General features: G+C 37.4%; 1 long non-coding RNA gene across 2 annotated transcripts in view; it reads right to left on the reverse strand.

Annotated features, from left to right (window-relative positions):
* Positions 1–1,263: 1,263 nt before the first annotated feature.
* The window catches only part of LOC146441636 (uncharacterized), a 28,276-nt gene continuing 9,262 nt past the window's right edge, over positions 1,264–20,277 (reverse strand). For both annotated transcript variants that reach the window (XR_014850462.1, XR_014850461.1), the window contains exons 3-5: positions 12,863–13,048; positions 3,435–3,737; positions 1,264–2,665 (exon numbers count right to left, since the gene is read on the reverse strand). This is a non-coding gene — a long non-coding RNA (uncharacterized LOC146441636). The remainder of the gene's footprint in view (positions 2,666–3,434; positions 3,738–12,862; positions 13,049–20,277) is intronic.

Below are 20,277 nucleotides of genomic sequence, written 5' to 3' on the forward strand. Positions count from 1 at the left end.
CATGTAAAATCAAACCTATTTTCATTTTTAAGGGAATTTATTTATGCATCAGTTTCAGCTGGGACACTCCCTTCCTCCTCAGATTCTTCTCCTCAGCCCACAGACTTACAAAAAACTGACATCCATCCCATAATCCAAGTGAGAGGCACCAGAACTGAGGGTGGTTTTGTAGCTGCTCAGAAACTGTCAAAGTGAAATTGTTTTACAGCTTGCTGCTGCTTTGTCTCCAAGCTCACTTGGTTTTGTTCTGTGCTAGCCTATAGCATGTCAAACATGGTTTAACATGTTATATTCAGCATTTTGTCTGTATCTGCTGTTGGTTCTCTCTCCCTTACTGCCCTGTCATGCTGCAGTGTCAGATTTCTCACACAGTTCAATCCACACGCTGCGAACACAAGATGTTTTTTGTGCAGTAGTACCTACCAATGCTATGCCAGTTCTAAGATTACAATAGAATACTATTGTATCTTCACAGTTTTCACATGATTGTTTCATAAGAAAAAACATACAAGGAAAATAGTATACTCCTCTGAGGAGAGATTCCAGACCAAAAGGATCTGCAACACTGATTTGAGACAAAATGTTAATTATACTTTTGTTTTTAAAGAAAAGGATGAGTAGAGACCTAATAAGCTCGTCCCATCTGTGTTGTTCTTTCTTCTGTGTTCCTTGTGTATGGAATTTCACGTCCCAGTACTGTCAGAGGTCCTTAGGGTTCAGATCACTTGTTTTTCCTTTGTGTTCATCATCATTTTAGATGTTAATTCCATACAACTTTTTAATAAAAAGCTCTGTGTTCCCTAGTAAACATAGCTGTTCAATACTGAATTGAAAGTTCAAAGAAATGAGTTGAGAACCTTCACTTTTCTTTTTCTCTCCAAAGAGACGCCTATTAAACTGGCAGTGATAGAATGATGGCACATCACTTGCATACATTTATTCAGTGAAAAGATCTGGCACACCATTTGGTGAGAAAGTAATTACAATCTATGTTAACACAATATGCATAGTATGTCACTGATTGAACACTGAGTTATGTTTGATGTCAGTCATTTCTGGATTCTTTTTCCCCCTTCACTGACTGCATATATTATAAAAACACTGAGGAAAAAAAAAGGAAAACAAGATGATAGGGATTTTATTTTATTACATATTGTAGCAGCTTTTTGATTTTTTTCTTCAGATTACACATTTGAAGGGAGGGAAAAATTTGTTAACAATGATAATGTTATGCTATATTTAATGATTTTGTTCTCCAGAAGATTTAAACAACAAATGCAATCCCAAGATATTATCCCAATGGAGGAGGCACCCTACTGTGAGGCACTCTGATACTTTTTGTTCCCCAACCACCATTTGTGGAATTCTTTGCAATAAATCTCTGCACCCTGGGATCAAGGCTGCAGTGGCACCATTTCCAGAGGTTCAGAATGCAAGATGAGAATTTCTCAGAACTGCTGGTTTTATGCTTAGTCCTTAAAATATTTATTAAATGTCTCTTTACAAATAGGCACACTGTTAGCAGTGCCTGTTTAATCTATGAAGAATATTTTATCTGGTTATTTCATGACAAGAAAAACATCATACCACTATTTTGACACCAAATAAGTTTTCAAAGTAACGATTTCAAATGATAGAAAAGAAAATCACTAAAAATGAAAACATATGTCAGTTTTTTCTGCTGAGACCTGTTTCATACTTGTTCATAACTGATAGGAAGGTAAATACTATGTACCTTTTCAACTTTCATGTTGTTTAGACTAACTAATCTCCTCAGAGATTTCAAGGTTATAGCTGTTTTCTTAATTGTTATCAATACCTTTGTGGCCAGATGATTCTCTGGGGATTTGTGGTGATCTGAGATGTACTGAAAGCTAATGCCCTTTTATCACTTAGATGGTATGGTGGTGTCCTGGTCTAACCCTATGCAGCCACTCCCTGGTGACATGGTGAGGCAAATCACAAAAATACAGCAAACTTGTGGATTGAGATAAGAAAAGCTTAATTGTAGCAGTGGCCCTTGCTCAGATGAGATTGGGAGCAAATTACACCGAGGGAGGGTCCTGGGTGTGAGGAGACCTTTTGAGTAGGGCGACAAAGCAGTGCACACCCAGGACACCTTGCAGCTGGCGTCCTCAATCTGCATCAGACAACGAATGCATTGGTACTGCATATCTCCTCTCCCCTATCCCATATTGAGTTAAGGACTAGAAAGCTCTTCTTTGTTCCCTCTAGCTGAGTTTCCCCATCGGGTTTCAAAATCTTGTTCCTTCCCTCCTCGTGTCCCCATTCCTTGGCATCTCTGTCAATCCTGTACCTCTCGTGCTCCTGTTGGTCCTTCCATGTAAACCCCTCCCATGCTGCAGCCCCTCTTAACCCCTGGCGTGGTCACATTCTGGGCTCTCGAGCTCGGAATCCTGACTGTATCCATCCCCCGCGTCCCTCCCCGGTTCCACCTGCCTTCACCGCGCTGCTGGTCCTCCCAATAAACCCTGGGATTCTGAACCCAAGAGACTGCATTTCTTTCATTATCGCCTTGTCTCCTGCTGGTCTCTGTCCCCGGAGGAACTCCGCGCTTTCTCCCACTAGCTTCACTGCTGTGCCCAGCCGGCACATGGTGGTCGCGGCGGCTCGCCCGCTTCGGTGTGGCTTCAGGGCTTGCCGCCTGACGCAGAGAGGAAGCCACTGTTAGTAACTGAAACAAAGTAAAATGTAATAATACTACTACTACTAACTACTATTATGCTGCTACAACAATTATTAGTAGTAATTAAAAAAACAAAAACAAAACAAAACAAAATATGCACACTTAATATTGCTCACCACCTGCTGACTGATACTTAGCCAATCCCCAGGCAGCAGCTGGCCCTTCCAGTCAAATTACTTCAGTTCACATACTAGGCATGACATTCTGTGGTACAGAATATCTCTTTGACCCATTCAGGACAGCTGTCCCACTTATGTTTCCCCCACCTTCTTGTGCACTGGCAGACCATGGGGAACTGAAAAGTCCTTGATTTAGGGTAAGCACTGCTTAGCAACGAACTAAATGTCAGTGTGTTATCAACATTTATCTCATACTAAATGCAAAACAGCACTATACCAGCTATGAGGAAGAAAATTGACTCTGTCCCAGTGGAAACTAGGACAGGTGGGTTGACCCTGGCTGGATGCCAGGTGCCTACCAAAGCTATTCCATCACCTTCCTCCTCAGCTGGACAGGGGAGAGAAAATGTAAAAAAACACTCCTGGGTCAAGGTAAGGGCAGGGAGAGATCGCTCCTGGTCACAGCCAAAACAGACTTGACTTAGGGAAATCTGTTTAATTTATTACAAGTCAAACCAAGGTAGAACAATGAGAGATAAAATGAAATTTTAAAATGCCTTCCCCCCCCTCCCTTCTTCTTGAGATAAGATTAGTCCCAAATTCTCTACCTCTTCTCCTCAGTGGTGCAGGGGTCAAGGAATGGCAATTATGGTCAGTTCATCACTTTGTGTCTGATGCTCCTTCCTCCCCAGGGAGATGACTCTTCACACTCTTTTCTCTGGCTGCAATTGCTTCTCTTCTTATTTGTGTTATCCCAGAGGTACTAACAGAGGCACTATTGCTGATGAGCTCAGCTTTGGCCAGCAAGTCCGTCTTGGAGCTGGCTGGCGTTGGCCTTATCAAACAAGTTGGAAGTTTGTGTAGCAGCTTGTCACAGAAGCCACCCCTATAACCCCACTACTACCAAAATCCTGTAACACAAAGTCAATAAAATGGTCACATTGTTTATGGCAACATTCAGTAAAATATCTCTGAAATTAGATTTTTTTTTTTTTCTCTACATGTGTTTTTTCTCAGGTAAACTAGATTTTGTTAGAAAATCATGCTTTGACAACTAAGATGTCTGATACTCAGTATAAAAACCTTAATTCTTTAGGTACTCCCCACAATCTGGCTTTTAAGCAACCAGCCCAAATCCCCTACCACTTGAAAAGTCCTTCAAGAGTCCTTGTCCAGTTAGCATTACTAGTTTTCCCATATAATGAGATTTCTTTCATATCACTAAACTCCATATCCCTTAAGACAGTCTTATGGGATTGTCTTTTTCTGTAACTGGGCTTTTTTCCAAATATCTAACAGAGTGGGTTCTCAGACTTTCAGGAAAACAGCTACTGAGCATATTTTCCTAATAGTCCTGAGCATGTGCTGAACATGTAATTAAACTGGCTATACTTTCTTAATTTTCACATAACATGTAGTTCATCCATCGTGTAATGAGAACAGAAGTCCCAATGTGGTGCCCAGGACAATCAAAATTCTTAAGCTACATTTGTTTGGTTTTCAACAATTAAGAACGATGATTCATCCTGGAACTCAAAATGAAGCATGGTTAATTTAATTGAGAATGGTCATATCTCTACAAACTCAGAACTTCTAGGATTCTCATAAAAACGTGAGGTATTTCTCAGAAAATTTAACTCTGGCCTGAACAAATTGTCTAGAGTTATGTACATACATTGGGGTTTGAGATCAATGTTAAGAAATATGGAACATGAATTTGTGTTATCTTTTGAGTACTTGTGCATGACAACCTCAGTGTACTGTGATTGACTGCCAATTGACCTTATCAGCAACATTACTGTTCCAAACCCTGTTCCTCTGATCCTGCCATTTATTAAAATTCTCACCATTTATTATTAGAAAGGTGGGTGGAGAAAGCTATCAAATTTGACTGAGCATAACAAGCATCTTATCCTGGGACAATGCATTAGCATTGTTGTTTCTGGACGGTTTATTTCCTTTCAACTCCAGCATTTCTTGTTCACACACTGCTACTATGCTGTAGCCTGTCACAGTAATATCTTCTGTCTTCCAGAACAGAATGCATTTCAGAAAGGTGTGTCAGAACAACACATTCCAAGAGCTAGACCATTTTAGACCAAACATGTTGTATGTACATCTCTACTGCAATTGTACCTGTCTCCCTCGTTCTGGGACCAGTAAGACACATGGCAGTTTTTCTCAGATTTACTTTTCCTTCAAAATTGATTTTTTTACTGTTTATTTAACACTTAGCTTTGACTTTAAAAATATAGAGCTTTGGTTGATGTTGAATGCCATATTTAAGCTGACTGCTTGAAAATACATGATGTTAAACTCTGAATATTCAGTTTCTGGATGTGATGAGCTTCAGGACATAATTATAAGACACCTAGCAAGAAACAAAGTAATTTATCTAAATAATCACTGTCTGGAGCTTCACAAATCTTTTCTCTGCCATAGATACTGTAGATCTTTATTATGCTTAGAAATATTACTGAGTGAGGAATTGTTTGTGTGTTCCCTGGGACATTAATGCACAGCTGTATTGGTCAGGAACTATTGAGATTTGGATATTGAGATTTGTCACAGTGTAACATAAAATTGGCACAAAGTTTAGGAAAAAGGAATATATGTATTTATTTCACTGTCAAGTTGCATACTAACAGCAGTGGAAGAGTCCATAACCCAAAAAGTGCTGTAGTGCTACTAATGACTTATGTTTTAGGTAAATGTAAAAACTTACCTGTTTCATACTTTCATTGACTAAGAGAGCAGTAGTATGAAAATAGGAGTTTGAAATTTTTAGCAAAAATCATGTCAATAGTCTTTAATTTTAAGCAAAGCTTTACCTCACATACCTTGATATAATTTTTAATACTTTGATGGTTTTAATAGTTACAATCTTTTTCATACTTCTGCCTTGATTTCTTAGCAAAACCTACAAATTTTATCCTCAGCAAGGATATTCTGAAACATCAGAATCTCTACAGACAATATAGGTTTACTCCATCACTTCTGATAAAAGGATTCAGATTCAAGGCGGAGCTTCCAAAAAGCCAATGATGATGTCTGTGACTCTTAATAAATTTGAATCTTAATTTGTTTAAACACAACAAAAAGTAGAATTCACACAGATGCTAAATCACTACATTTTATCTTCATGAAAGTCTTGGTGAAAGTCTCAGATTCTTCAGCAGCTCCAGGTCATTGTTCATGGATGGTGCTGACACATTTCTATGTGCAGCAAAACCCAAACTCTGAATAGTGAGATTAGACACATATTCATCATTTCATGATTTCCAGATATCTAAAATGTGGATAGGGAGGGCAAAACGTGGAAAGGAGGTAGAAAAAAAAAAAGGGAATGAATTCATAACTGAATAGAAACTACTGCTACAAAAGAGAAGATTTGGGTCATCAAGACTTTTTGAGAATACAGGAGAGTATATGTGAAAGGAAATGAATTTATAATGGATGGAGATGCTACATTGTAATATAATTTCAATTAATTTAAACTGCAGGGAGTCCAGTCCAATGGTATGGGATTTTTTTTTTATTCAAGAATATAAAATATTTAAAAACATCTAGTCAAACGTTTGTAATGGCTAGGCTCATTTCTATAAACCCTATGATAATGCTCTATCCTACCCTCAATCTGTGCATATATTTGGGTTGTATTCTGTACTGTTATATTGAAATTAATGAGAGAGTTTTAAAAACCTTAGGAACACATAAAAACCATCTTTACTGAGAACAGAAAACATCAGAAATAAGGAGAAAAATTGCTAAGATAGAGGATTAACATAATACTTGTGCACTTTGCAGAATAGCTGACAAAATGCTCTCCTCAATTTCAAGGTGTTGATTATAATTTGTATTGTGTAGGAACTTGTAAGTGTGCATGCATATACCTTAGAAACTCATGTAGATACTTAATTAAAGGAAGCAAGTGTGGCTGTGTAAATACCCAGAAGTAGTAGTTTCATTATGGTGTTATGTTTACCATCTACTTTAAAAGATTTATCTCGGCTCCCTATGCCACTTCAATGCATGGCGCAGGAATGTGCACACAGGTAAACAATCACAAAAAAGTGATGGCATGAGCAGTACCAGTGCTGGCATGTCAGCCAGGGCTGTGGGGCAGCAGTTTTCCACAGGAGTTCCCATGGAAGAGTATACAAAAAGGATGCTGATGCTCTGCCGGAAAAGTGTCACCAGCACGAATCCAATGGGGACAACTGATGGAGCCGAAGTTGAGCCTGGAGAAAAGGAGACTTGGAGGGAACTTACTGTTGTGTACAGCTACCTGAGAAGAGGTTGTAGTGAGGTGGGAGTCAGTCTCTTTTTTCTGAGTAAAGGGCAACTAAGACTACAGTAAGGGGCCTTAAGTTGCAGCAGGTGAGGTTTAGATTGGATATTAGAAAAAATTTCTTCACTGAAAGGGATGTCAACCTTGGAACTGGATCCCCAGAGAAGTGATTGAATGACCATCCCTGTGGGTATTTAACAGGAGTGTGGATATGGCACTTAAATGGTGAGCTTGGCAGTGTTGGGCTAACAGCTGGACCTGACCTTGAACTTTTCCAGCGTAATGATCCTATGATTCCAGTTTGATCTAAACTGCAGGACACAACAAAACAAAGCAGATGCTTAAAACAAAAAAGGACCAACATTGCTGTTTTGTTTATAACTGCATCTGCTTTGTTTTGTTGTGTCCTGCAGTTTAGATGAGTTTTAAGCAGTACAACCATGTCAATACAGTCTGAACAGTATGTTAATGGTTCAGACTGTTCATTTAGAACCTAAAATAAAAAACAAAATCAAAAGTGTCTAAATTTCAAAGGTTTTTGCCTTCTCTATAGTTGTACAATTGTCAGGCTGAGAGTGTTGATATTGTCACAAGCTACAGGAAAACAAAATAATTCTCTCATATTTTCCTTGTTATTCAAAAATAAAGGGAGGTAAGATGGTATTATATTCGAGGTATTTTTTAATATACAGATATTATTCTACCATTCCTGTCAAAAGTTTGATTGTCTCAGCTAATACTCAGCTAATTTAACCACAGTGCTAAAACTGTCAGTGGTACCCTTTGTGCAGTAATTGAATGGTGCTAAGGAGCTCCATGACCTTTGAAAATGCCAGCTCCCAACCAGGACCTGATGTAAAGTCTTTGCAAGCACACACATCCTTCCACAAGGTGTAACTGCTGCAGCTGTCACACTCAATTTTTTCTAATGTCAAATTCAGTTTATCCTGTGTTTGGTATTTTGAATTCTATGCATACCAGTAGATGACAAGTCTTTTTATTTATTTCATCTGATGGTTTTTAGAGACTTAATCAAAACCATAATGTTGGAAACCTTTTGTCTAAAGGATGAAGGATAATGTCCTCTTTCTGGTTATCTACTGAAGCTTATGAATTAGTGGTCATCACCTGAAATGTCTGACAGTTTCCATTTTCTGTCAGAATATTATTTCACCTGAAGAACTTCAGCATTTATTTTAGAGCAACTTATAATGGAATAGGTTATCTGGCTCTTAAAATGGTTTATATTCCCATTATAATGACTTTCAAGAGGGCCTTCAGGACTACAAGGTGGAACAGTGTAAAAGATACATTCATGGTCCTCTTTTATTAGTATCATACATTTCTCCACATAACTTTATAACAAACCACTATTTCCACACAAAAAGCAAAATACAAAATTACAAAAGAATATGAATCATAGATAAAAGGAGTTGGTATTTCACACATCAGATTCTAAGCTCAGTAAGAAGTGGTTTAGGTAGATTTCAGGAACAATGAAGGAGTCAATGCCTATTCTTACACACTGACACCTCTGACAGAGATTATGAATCACCCTGAAGGAAGAATGTAAGTAGGTATGTGTATTTAACAGCAAAATGCATTATATAGAGAAATCTTCTGGCAGCATGTGAGGCAGATGGCAACAGAAGACAGAGAAATATACAAAAGTAAACAGAGATAAAGAACTACTGTTTTTCAAAATTATTATTCATAATAGATATTTTTCTGCATTTAAAAATAGGCAAACTAATATTGAACATAGACACATTTAATTTCACTCTTCTAATTATTTGTTTGCTTGTCTTTATCCCAACCCATGAGTTTTCTAATTTTGTTCGTAGAGTTCTCTTCCCAGTCTCACCAGGTGGGAGTAACCAAGTAGCTGTGTCATGCTTAGTGAGCAAGTTGGGGTTAAACCATGACATATCCCAAGGGGAATTCAGTGGAGAATTAAAAAAGTACAAGGAAAATTTCCATTATCTTCTCTCCACACAATGCATTCTCTAAATAAATAGCTAAAGGACTTTATGTGTGGGATGTTCAGTGTTCCTAAGGCTGAGTAAGATCTCAATTTTTGTTATGACCACAAGCTGGAATGCCAACAGCATTTCACAAGCCTTCAGAATATCTTAAAATCTATGCAAAAGTTTCTTATTTTTTTCCCCATTCCAGCTCAATTTTTGTCTTGGAAACTTCTTTGAATAGTTCTTGTTTACTATTACTACTGTATTACTTTTTGTCTATCAATAGATTTTCTCTTTAAAATAAACCAAATTCATATTCCTCTTTCTCCCTTACTTGCATTTGTCTTTGAATTATGCTACCTATCAATGACATAAGCATGTTGATTCAGATTTTATTGACAGCAGTACTGTTTTTTAAAAGTATTAACGTTCTCTATTGGGCTGTTCTGCAGACTGTCTTCAGTCATGAAATCATGAAGTCTTTTTCAATTTGAAGAAAAACAACAAAGACTGTAAAGCGTTTAGAGAAACCCTTTCAAGTTAGGAAACTGTGACCTTTATCTAAGCAATCCATGCCATTCTCTAACAGTAAAAAATTCCTTCAGACAATCAGGTTTTTGGCTGAGATTTCTCAGTTGTGTTGTCCTCAGGTGGTTAGAAACCCCTGCTTAAAATCTCCTTTAGACAACAACATATATATCTTCTGTCTTACACATATATTTTCTTACATTACAGGTATGATAGATATAGGTAGAAATGCCAGCTACATTTTTTTGCTCAGTTTGAGGCTAAAAGACAAATTTATTATTATTATTATTTTCCAGATTGTGTGTATATGCTCTCATTATCCAATCTTATTTGGGGTACAAAAAATGTCATGCTGCTGACAAAAGAAGGGAGGCCTAAGTTAAACTCCAGAACTGTGAACTGTACAAAAAAGTCATTCAGTTTCTGTTGTAAATTGAAACCCAGCACTTACAGGCAGAAAGACAAGACAGAGGGACCTGGATTTTTGATTTTATTTATTTCCTTTTCTGCCAAAACCCCCACATAAATGTTGTATACATAAGGTTTTAGTCTGTACCAACTTCACAGAGATGTAGTAGGTATACTAAAATTATGAGCTGCTATGATGGCATGTATGCAAACTTCTGGCTGGATATCATGTCCTGAACACTTTATACTTTATTTACCTGCAAAAAAATGCAAATTATACTTTCTGGGTATGTATGTTTTCATGGTGACATCTGGGAATTTAGTAAACTGTAGAATGGAGTTCTGATTCTATTGTTTTGATATTTACCACTGCAGTGTTTGAATTCTTGTGTGCTGGACATCAGACATTATCTCCAGGGAGAAAAAAGAATATTTTTAAGAGAAAACTTTTTTCATTTCAGGGCATTTTAGGAAGAAATTTGCATTTCTCTGTCTCCTCAGAGACCATTTTCTATAAGATATATCTGGAAATCAAGAATGTCTTCTGAACAGAGTCACATTGCTCTCCTAGTGGTCTGAAAGCCATAGAGATGAGAATGGAAGTATAAATTATCTGATTAAAGAAATTCTCCCTGTGGAGCACATAGGTAAACATCATACCCCTGAGAATTTCTTCAGAGGTGACTGCTGAGGTAAAATGCCTGCTACTGAAGATTTACTTGAACTTGAATTTCCTTGAAATATTGTTTCACCCTCACAAGCTTAGACTGGTACAATTTTATCCTGATTCCTAATTCAATCTCTGTTTTACAGAACTGACCTAGTTTTAAACAGTAAAAAAATAAAAAGTAATTTTCTATGAGTACCTCTGCAAGTAACATTAAAACCAGTGTACTCAAATATGTAACAATCTAAAGTTGCTGGGTTTGAGCTTCCCGGTGGCATTAACTGATGTATGACTTTTGGCTGGTGGTGAGCTGCCTAGTTCTGCTCCTTTGTACTGGGGTTAGGAAAAGAAAATAATTTAAATTTCCAAAGTTTCCAAAGCCACTCCTTAAAAGATGGCAGGGAAAATCAATTCTCAAGTGACAAAAGGCACCCAGGACGATTGCCTCGTGCTGCATATCTAAAATTTTGGAAACTAAAACCTCAGACTTTGAGTTATAAGGCACAAGGATTTTACCTTTTAACGTTTTCATAAGAAAGGTATGTTTTCAGTAATACTAAATTAGAAATAGTGTTATTGAAACAGATGGCATCCCTTATACTTTTAGTGCCATTTTTCTATAAGCAATTATCCACAATAAGGGATCTGTCTTCAATATTATACTAAGTAATTTTAACAGTAGACTCTCATATAAATCATTACTGACTTTTGTGCAGGGCTCCAAGAAGTTTGACAAATTTTTTGCTTGCTTTCTCGGCAAACTCTATTTCAAAATTAAGCTCTACACGAGTTACATATCTAAGATCAAAAAAATTCTTTCCACTCTAGCTTTAAATGGCCAGTTTTCTGAAGCTACCAATGCTCAGCCCTGAATAAGATAAAGCCCAGCGCTAATATGTGTTCATGAATATGAAATGAAGATGCAGCAAAAACCAAAACCAACACACCAAAGCAGGCATTGTAACTGTTTCAGAACACAAAAATATCACTGAGGTAAAATCTTCTGTCACCTATGTGGTGATTTTAACTTCAGATCAGGTAAAATGCACATGGGTGGGCTGTCAGCACTGAAGATAAAGATGATACTCCTGTTTTCTTACAGTGCCTCATCACCATCCCATTTACTATATGTGACCTAATACTGTCTGCTAAGAATTAATCTTGCTCCACTACGGAAAGTCATTTGGGACTACCCATCCTCACAGAACAGTCTTAATCACGAGCATAGATACACCAGATTTATCAGTGTTCATATTATGTTGCAGAAAGCATCAGACTTTGGTGTACAGCCAAGGATCTTTTTTTTTTTTTTTTTATACCTTTAAGACACGATTTTATGACTTCTGTATACAGTCATACAGTCTTGTTTTGGAATGACATGTGGCTAGTTGAATTATCATTTGTATGTGTCAGATAAAGCTTATGTATTATTACCATCTGACTCAAATTCCTGAACTTTTTCTGTAGTTTACTATAAAGGAGGGGGCATAATCAACTTATATTTCAGTTCTAAGTCACAGAAATATTTGACAGAATGCAACAAAGGTCACACAAGAACTGACTGAAATTAGCCAGGGAACATAAACCCCGTGGCTCTTAGACTTTTCTGGAAGCCCAGACAGCATTTTTTTTTCACTTGATTGCTTCTGGTTTCTGTAAAGTTAGCAAAACATGAACACTGTGTGATTATTTATAGTGCACGCCCCCTTATACTGCTCTGTTGTGGTCCTTAGCTGTTGAGTGAAAGCACAGTCAGAAAACCAAGCCAGTTTCTTTACAACAGCTCCACTCAACAAGCCAGAGGTAATATTATAAGGAAGAATGCCAATTTTATTAAGTAGATAAACTGGTCTTTATGCTTGAACACAACTCATTGTGTATTTAGTGGGTTTTGCTGCTATATTGAGCAGAGTAGGAAAAGAAAGTGAAGAAGACAGAGGAAAACAACAAAAATTTAGCTGCCCTTTTTGTTCCTTTTTTTCCCCTTTCTTTTTAACTGGTGGGACAAAAAAAAGACAGGAAAAATAAAAAAGAAATGGCAAACACAAGTAGGAATTAATGTAAAACTGTGTTCTCAAGGTCAATGTACTTCAAAACCTAACTTGGAAGGACAAAGTTTTTAAAATTAAAGAATAGCTGCACTCGTATCCATTTTAGCTTTAAGCATATACTCACCTGTATAGTTTCTTGATTGAAAGAGACTACTTTCAGGCTGGCTAATGAAAAGCACCAGCAGCATGGCATAGGTCACCACCACTATGATGTATGTTCAAACTTCCTGACCTAGTGGTGATCTCTCATCACAGTCTTCAGCAGCAGAGAGAGATCTGGCAAACTGGCTTCCTGGCTTTCCTCTTTTGACTGTCAGAATCTGTAAGACAATTGCAAAATCTATAGCAATAATAAACGACTAGACCATTTTCCAGTAAATACCCCTTCCAGTATTCCAAAAAGTCAGTGAAGTCAAAGTGTTCCTCCATGGTTTATATGTACACACGGAGGTAAATGTATACAAATACACAAATGCACCTCAATGAGCAGCCTAAGGACTTAAGTCAGCACTCAGGATCTCTCTGACTGTTTTTTTGTTTATGAGTTTAAAACACAGATGGGGGGAATCTAGAAGGCTTTTCCAGCCTTGGCTTTGTCTTGAGTGACAAGTGATATATAAAAACCTGCTAAAGAGTTTTCATTATATTAAAGTATTTTCTATTTCTTGCCAAACATAACTTACTATACTTCTACCTTTTGTAATCAGTTCTTATTATGCATTCTAGTGTACATGAATAGAGCTTTTTTTAGTGCTTGATTTAAGGTGATTATAAATGTCCTGAAATAAATATGTAGGTAAGAAAATGTTGCATGGGTCTGATACTACAGAATTACCCACATATCAGCTCTAAAAAAATACTTTCCTAATTTGAAAAGTAAATTAAATTACATTATTATGACTTAGAAAGGAAGGAACAAGCACAAAAGAGTATCATAGTTTGTCATTCTTTTAATGATTTTTATTCCTTCAGTAAAGAGTGAGCAATTTATCTTGTCTGAATAATAAAAAAAAGACAAAAAGCTTACTAAAAGAGTTGTCAGTGCAATATAACAGAGAATATTACAGCATCTGTGTTACCCTGTTTAACACATACCAGTGAAAGTCTGCAATAGAATATAATTTGTCATTTATCACTGGACTGGCCCCAAATAGTCTGAATGATCTTAGTGTGAACAAAAAATTGATAAAGGGTATTGTAAGAAGGATTTTGTTTTTTATTTGTTTTCTGAAGTGGTTTTCTAACTATTGCATATTATATACTGTAAGGCCTCAATAGAATAGTATTTCCATGCATAAATTATAAAATGAAAATAATATGCATATTTTACCTGAAATTAGTTGTATCACCCTAAAATAGGTGAAATTAAAATGAATACCAATAATTATTTATTTACAGAAATTATTCATAATTAGTTTGAAAGCACAAAAGCAAAGGAAGTGTGTGGGGGAAATAGAAGAGTAAAAATACATTAAAATTATTTCAGAAGTTTTAGAAATGTGTTCAGTTGCTTATAGTGAAAACTTGGAAACTGACTTTATGATACTGATAGGAGTGTAAAGCTGGCACACAAAAGTCATAACTGCAAATGTCAACCTTTAACCTTCTCAGCTGAAATTACTTCAAAGCATTCACTTGACCAAGGCATAACCTGAAAGCTAAATGGGTTGAGATCATTCTGCCTCTGATGACCTAAAAGGCACATGCGGGTCAGGCTTCAGCACTCAGTTGTTAGTAAAGCTTCTTAGCACACATGAAACTGTGGGCACTGAAATCTTTATCTCAAAAAGAATTTTTAAAATTCCCCAGACTGGCTGAATTTCTCTGGCTCATTTGCTCTGCTTCCTTGCTCTGTGCAGAGAGAGAAAGATAAGTAGAATTCATGCAGAACTGTGCTATGCTATCAAGAAAAAAATGACTCCCTGGGACAGACAGTATACATTCCTTTATGGTTTTAAAAGCCAGCTTCATTTTTTGCACTCAGAAAAGATCCCCTGCCACAGCACAGCCCCCATTAACCCCTCTATTTCACAGAGCACTTATGCGTGGGGAGAGCAGGACCTGGAAGGAGGACCTGAGTATGACCTAAGGCAAGTAAAATTATTTTCCCTGTTATATGAGACTGTTCTGGTGTTTGTTTCATATGTTACTGATGCTTTGAGCTGTATTAAATTATACTGTTTGCTCACTGACCTCTTAGAGAAAGTGGGTAGAAGCAAGAGCCTGAGGAGCAAATGGAAGGCAGAATAGAGCAATTTCAGTTTGCGACTGAAAACCTGCAGGAGTTTTGGTGCCATTTTCTGTGTAACACCAGAGAATGGGTAGCTGAGACCACATGTTAAAAGGCATTTGCACACATAAAACAACATTCCTCCTTCCTGGGGAAGTACAATGGGACTGTCAACAGGTTCTTCAAGAAACAGTGGGTTAACTCCTTCCAGAGTTTCAACTGCATTTGAGCTAAGTTCTTGGTTTGATACAGGATAGCAAGGTAACTTGGGCTCAATCCTTTGAGGAAATGCTAAATTGTGAGAAAGAGCTGTGGAGTCTAGAGCTCAGAGAGACCCAAATGAGAAAGGTAAGACTGCATAAAGAGGTAATACTGTTGAGACAACAATAGTTAGCTGCACAAGGATCCAAGAGAAAAATCACAGAGAGGAAAAGGTAAACAAATCCAAACAAAAAACAGGGAGCCATAAGATGGCAACTTAGAAACACTGAGGATGAGCCCTTTCCAAGGAGGAAAGGAAGCTGACCCTTTCTTAACAGTCTGATGATTGCTTGGACAGCAAAGATTCACCTTTAATATTAATGGTTACTATAATAGCTCATAAGCTCTAACTACCCATTCTGTGATTTAATCATTAAATAATTTCTTTGGAATTAAGCTGTGTATATCCTTGCAGAGTGACTTTGCTCATGTTGAATGTCTTCTGCACAAAGTGACTTGGACAGGAAGTGGTGTAATGATCATACATCAGCCTAAGTTGGGGAAGCAAAAAGGGAAAGAGTATTTAGAGTTGCCACAATTTATCAAAATCTGATATAGCTTAAAAGAGCCATTTGGAAAAGTATCACATATACTCTGTGTGCACGAATTATCTAGCACTCCTTCACCCAACTGGCCTTTGTGCACCTGACCTGAAAGAGATGGGCTTCTTTGCAGTTTTTTCTTTTTCTGGTGAAGAAGGCAATTTAATGATAAGCTGACTGAAGGAGGGTTTGAAAAAAGAAATAACAAAACAACTGTCAGTGGTATTGCACAGTGTTACAAAGGGTAATGTCTATTCTGGCTCAGGAGCTTTGTCTTGGACATTAGGAGAAAAGCTCTCCCATGTATACTGGGAAAGTAGTGCAGAGTTGTAACAAGCTGTGCACAGAAGCTGCAGGATCATTGTCCTTGAAGTTTTCCAGGATTTGGCTAGACAAAGCCTTGCCTGACATGACCTAGTGCTGGACATTGGCTCATTTTGAGACCAAGGTCAGGCAAGATGTCCTCCAAGACCCCTTATCAACAGCAGTTCTATGAAATACTTACTCTACAGGTAAATTGAGGGAAAAATATCAGTTGACTTTTGTGCAAAATTAAAGGAGAGATTGTAAGTAGTGTTACTGTTCTTTTAGTTATCTGCACATGTGTTTTGAAGTTGATTGCTGTCGACCAACTTGCAGATCAGAATGAAAGCTTGGTAAGGACACTTGGCACTAACCATTTCTGATCTGAATCTCTCCTTCTGGCCGTCAAGATTTCACAGCATGTATGTTAGACTTTGCCTTTCTACCCCACCCTATGTTTTATATTAACGTCCTTCATGCCTTAATCCTTTCTGACTTTATTCTGTCCTTCCAAATCAAATAATAACAGAAGAACGTTAGCTTTGAAGCACACTGATTTCTAAACTATTTCCGCACCACAGAAGCTTAACCTGAATGTCACAGCATAAGTGCAGTTAAGAAAAATGGGTATGTGTGTAGGTATCTGAAATTTGAATCTTCCCTTTAGGAATGTCACTGGTAATTGAGGGAATATTACGAGGCAAATTCTTTCAGACATGATTCACAATTCGTAATAAAAGCATTCATACAGTAATATCAATTTACCATTTATTATCTTCACACTTAGAGTTGGCCCTGAACAATAAAATGAAGGGTTACTAACACTACACTTCTTTTTTGCTGCTAATACAAATTCTCAAGTACTCAGCTCAAAAGCCCTACTAAAGAAGAATTTAAAGAGAAATTGAGATTTTTTTTATTGTAAGAGGAGCAGGAAATTGTAATGAGGAATATGAAATTCCAATATTGTGCATCTCCTTTTTTCAAAATATATCCAGCAAAGGAAAATCCAAATCTAAAATCCCATCTTTATGCAAAATATTTAGCTGATTAACTTCTAGAACTGTGAATCACAATTACCTTGGTTATTTCATTTGGGCTGCCACCCTTCTCTGTTTAAAAGGGGGTAGGTTAATTTTATTAACCTTATTAAAGCTGATGAGTGTGTCATTCACATGGGCATGCAGATTCCACACACCCTGAAAACTGATAAGTATATAAATAATAAACAAGAAAATTGATTCACAATAAATTCTAAGTCAAACTGAGTTTGGACTGTGTTTTAACGACTATTGGGTGTAGACTCTATAATAAATATGTTGCAGAATAAATATGTATAGCAATCCAGTTATAATAAAAATATACAGTGCATAATTTTGTGTTATCCATAATACACTATAAACTTGTTCAAGCATCAAATTTTACCCAAAGTCTCAGAATTTAAGTGACAAAAAAATAAAGAAAATTTGTGAATTGATCAGTATTTCTTTTTTAATTGTAGGATTTTCTCATTTAATTCCATTTTCCATTGTTGCTTAACTATTTAACTTAAGACTTTGTTCAAAACTGTGGTATAAGCTTCCCCTAAATTCATGATTCTTTTCCAAATTCCATTCAAGACAACATTATAGTCTCAGAAACTCAATAAGAAAAGTTCGGTAGAATTTATCAGCTTAATTATGGATCATGGTTACTTAGTATATGACAATCCTGAGAAAGAAGGTGTCGTTAAGCTTCCACCATTTTCATCCATGCACACAGAGCTCCATAAGTAGATAAATAAAAGACATAATTAAGGGACAATTCAAAATACTCTGAAAAGATCAACTGAAGGGCTGTCCTTGGATTTACATTTTAGGTTGTGTGAAGGAAGTTCAGTCAAGCCCTCACCAGTGCACAAAGCAGGCAACAAGGAAAAGAAAACTCCACTTGCTTTTCACCCCAGCACAGAGGCAAGACCTCCAAGCCACCTTTTTTCCCCTTTATGTGCCTCATATCATCCTATTCTCATCGTCATTCCAGTGACATTTACTTGAAGTGAAGGATGAGAAATCAAAGGTCAGGAAAATGAGCCAGAATTGTCCCTCCTATGCCTACCCTCCCTTTGCCCTTATGGTACAGCTGTGCCTCCAGCAGCTGGAGACCTGCTGGTCTGGATGATACATTCCTGGTGTTGTAGGAAACCAGTGGAATGGTTGACTGGGTTAAAAAGAGGTGGGAAATCTGTGGGGGAAGAGGGCAAGCTCTGTCTAGATGGAACTATGCACTTCTCCCCCCCCTTTGAACCTTCTTGCACTCCGCTCACAGCACATCCATATGTGAAAAAGTCAGCTGCTAGACAGCACTGTAATGTGAGCAATTGACCTTCTCCCTCTTCCTCCCCCTTTTCCTCTCCCTTTCTCCTTCTCCCTAGCTCTGCCCGTCCACCCCTCTCCATTCCCCTTCTATCTTCTGAACATATATTTTAAGCCTGACCAAAAAATCCAGTCAAGCCTTGCCAGGTGCCTTATTCTTTCTGGATGTTCTAAAGTTTGCAAGTAAAAGTTGCTTTTTACTGAACCTTCTCAGATCTCTGCTGTTTCTCCCATGCACCACTGAGAGTATGCCTTCCCCAATTCCTGCCAAGCAGTATGGGATATTTGTCCTTTCTTCACTGAATAACTTAGGACTGATCTGTACTTGAAAGGAAGTGACTTGCAACTACTACTGCTGATGTGTCCCTTAAAGCAGAAATGTCCATCAGTATCATTAACATAGCAAGTGACATGTGTTTAATTGCAACGTAGCCACGTGCACTGGAGAGCAGCTTTTGAAATGCAAGTGTCATCTGGTGATTACTTGAAAGAGAAAAAAATAGCTGCTCGTAATGGGAAGTCAAAGGAACAAGTTTCTGACAGGTAAGTTCCTAGTGGAGGGGGAATAAAAATTATTTTCTTCACTTTCATTTGTGAAGTGGAACATCTCAACAACATAATAGTTCCTTTCCTTGTCCTATGTACACAGAAATGTTGCTGCAGAACCTAAACAGATAGGCAAGCACTCCCACGAAAATAATTAAATGTTGATAATCAAGAAAAGAAGCTCTTCTATGGATGGCTACTGCCATAAACCTTACCCATAAAGCTTCTGAAATATCCATATCAACACATCCATATCAACAGAAATGTCCATATCAACATTTAGCCCAGACTGTGTATGCCTACCAGACTGAGAATATACAGCCTGTTAGCAACATGGAATGTTGCTGCAAATTTCTTACCAAACTCCTTTAATATCACTGAAACAACGTTAGAACCTCCAAGACTAGCACATACCAGGATTCATGGAAATGTTGAAAGACAATAACAAATATGTAAAAAAAAAAAAAAAAGAAAAAGAAAAATTTGTGACTAATCATATTCTGGGAAATCAGCTGTAATTTCTGTGCCCTGGTTATGATTTCTGTTTCACTGAAGTATTGTGTACATCAGTTCTGAGGATGCAGAAAACTTTATTTTGTTTGGGTTGTGGCCAGCCATGGAGAGCAAGAGAGTTCTTAGTAGGCAGAATGGGGGAGCATTCTGGGGAGAATATAGCCAAGGAAAAAAATGATGACTGAAAGGTGAGTAGGTAGTCTGAGGCAGTGAAGACTAGGAATGAATGCAATATGATGGGAACAAGAGGAAGAAAGGTGGGCAAAGTGATTGGAGGTGTTTTCCCTGAGTGTTACTAAAGCAGTATTCCTGCTGTCATAGGGGAATGCTGCCTCACACACATTAATAGTTCATATGGAAAAAAAGTTAAAGGAAACCCATCAGGATATCACAATTCAGAGATGACATTTCTGTAACTCAGGCATGCAAGGGAGCAATACTACCGGTAATACCTTTTTATCTTCAGTATTGAAGTGGCCATATCCCTACTTCTAAGTATAGCTGGTTAGAGAAAAGGGAGGCTTGGAGAACTCTTTAGTTTAAGCCTGGCAAAGCTTTCAAACTCATTTCCCAGATTTGTGCCAAGCTGCCTGACAATATTTTGTGATCACATCCCCCAAAACACATTCATGAATATACAAAACATCTGACAAAATATTTCCAAGTCTTTCGAGTCTGCTACTGAAGAAAACAAAATAATCCTATTAAATGTTTTCTGTCCGCCCTTATTGTTGTACAGCAACACAGTTCTCAAGCAATACTATTTTCTCCCAACTCTGTAATAAGCCAT

This window comes from Lichenostomus cassidix, chromosome 2, assembly GCF_008360975.1.
Source record: "Lichenostomus cassidix isolate B80296 chromosome 2, HeHo_3.0, whole genome shotgun sequence".
NCBI lineage: Eukaryota > Metazoa > Chordata > Aves > Passeriformes > Meliphagidae > Lichenostomus > Lichenostomus cassidix.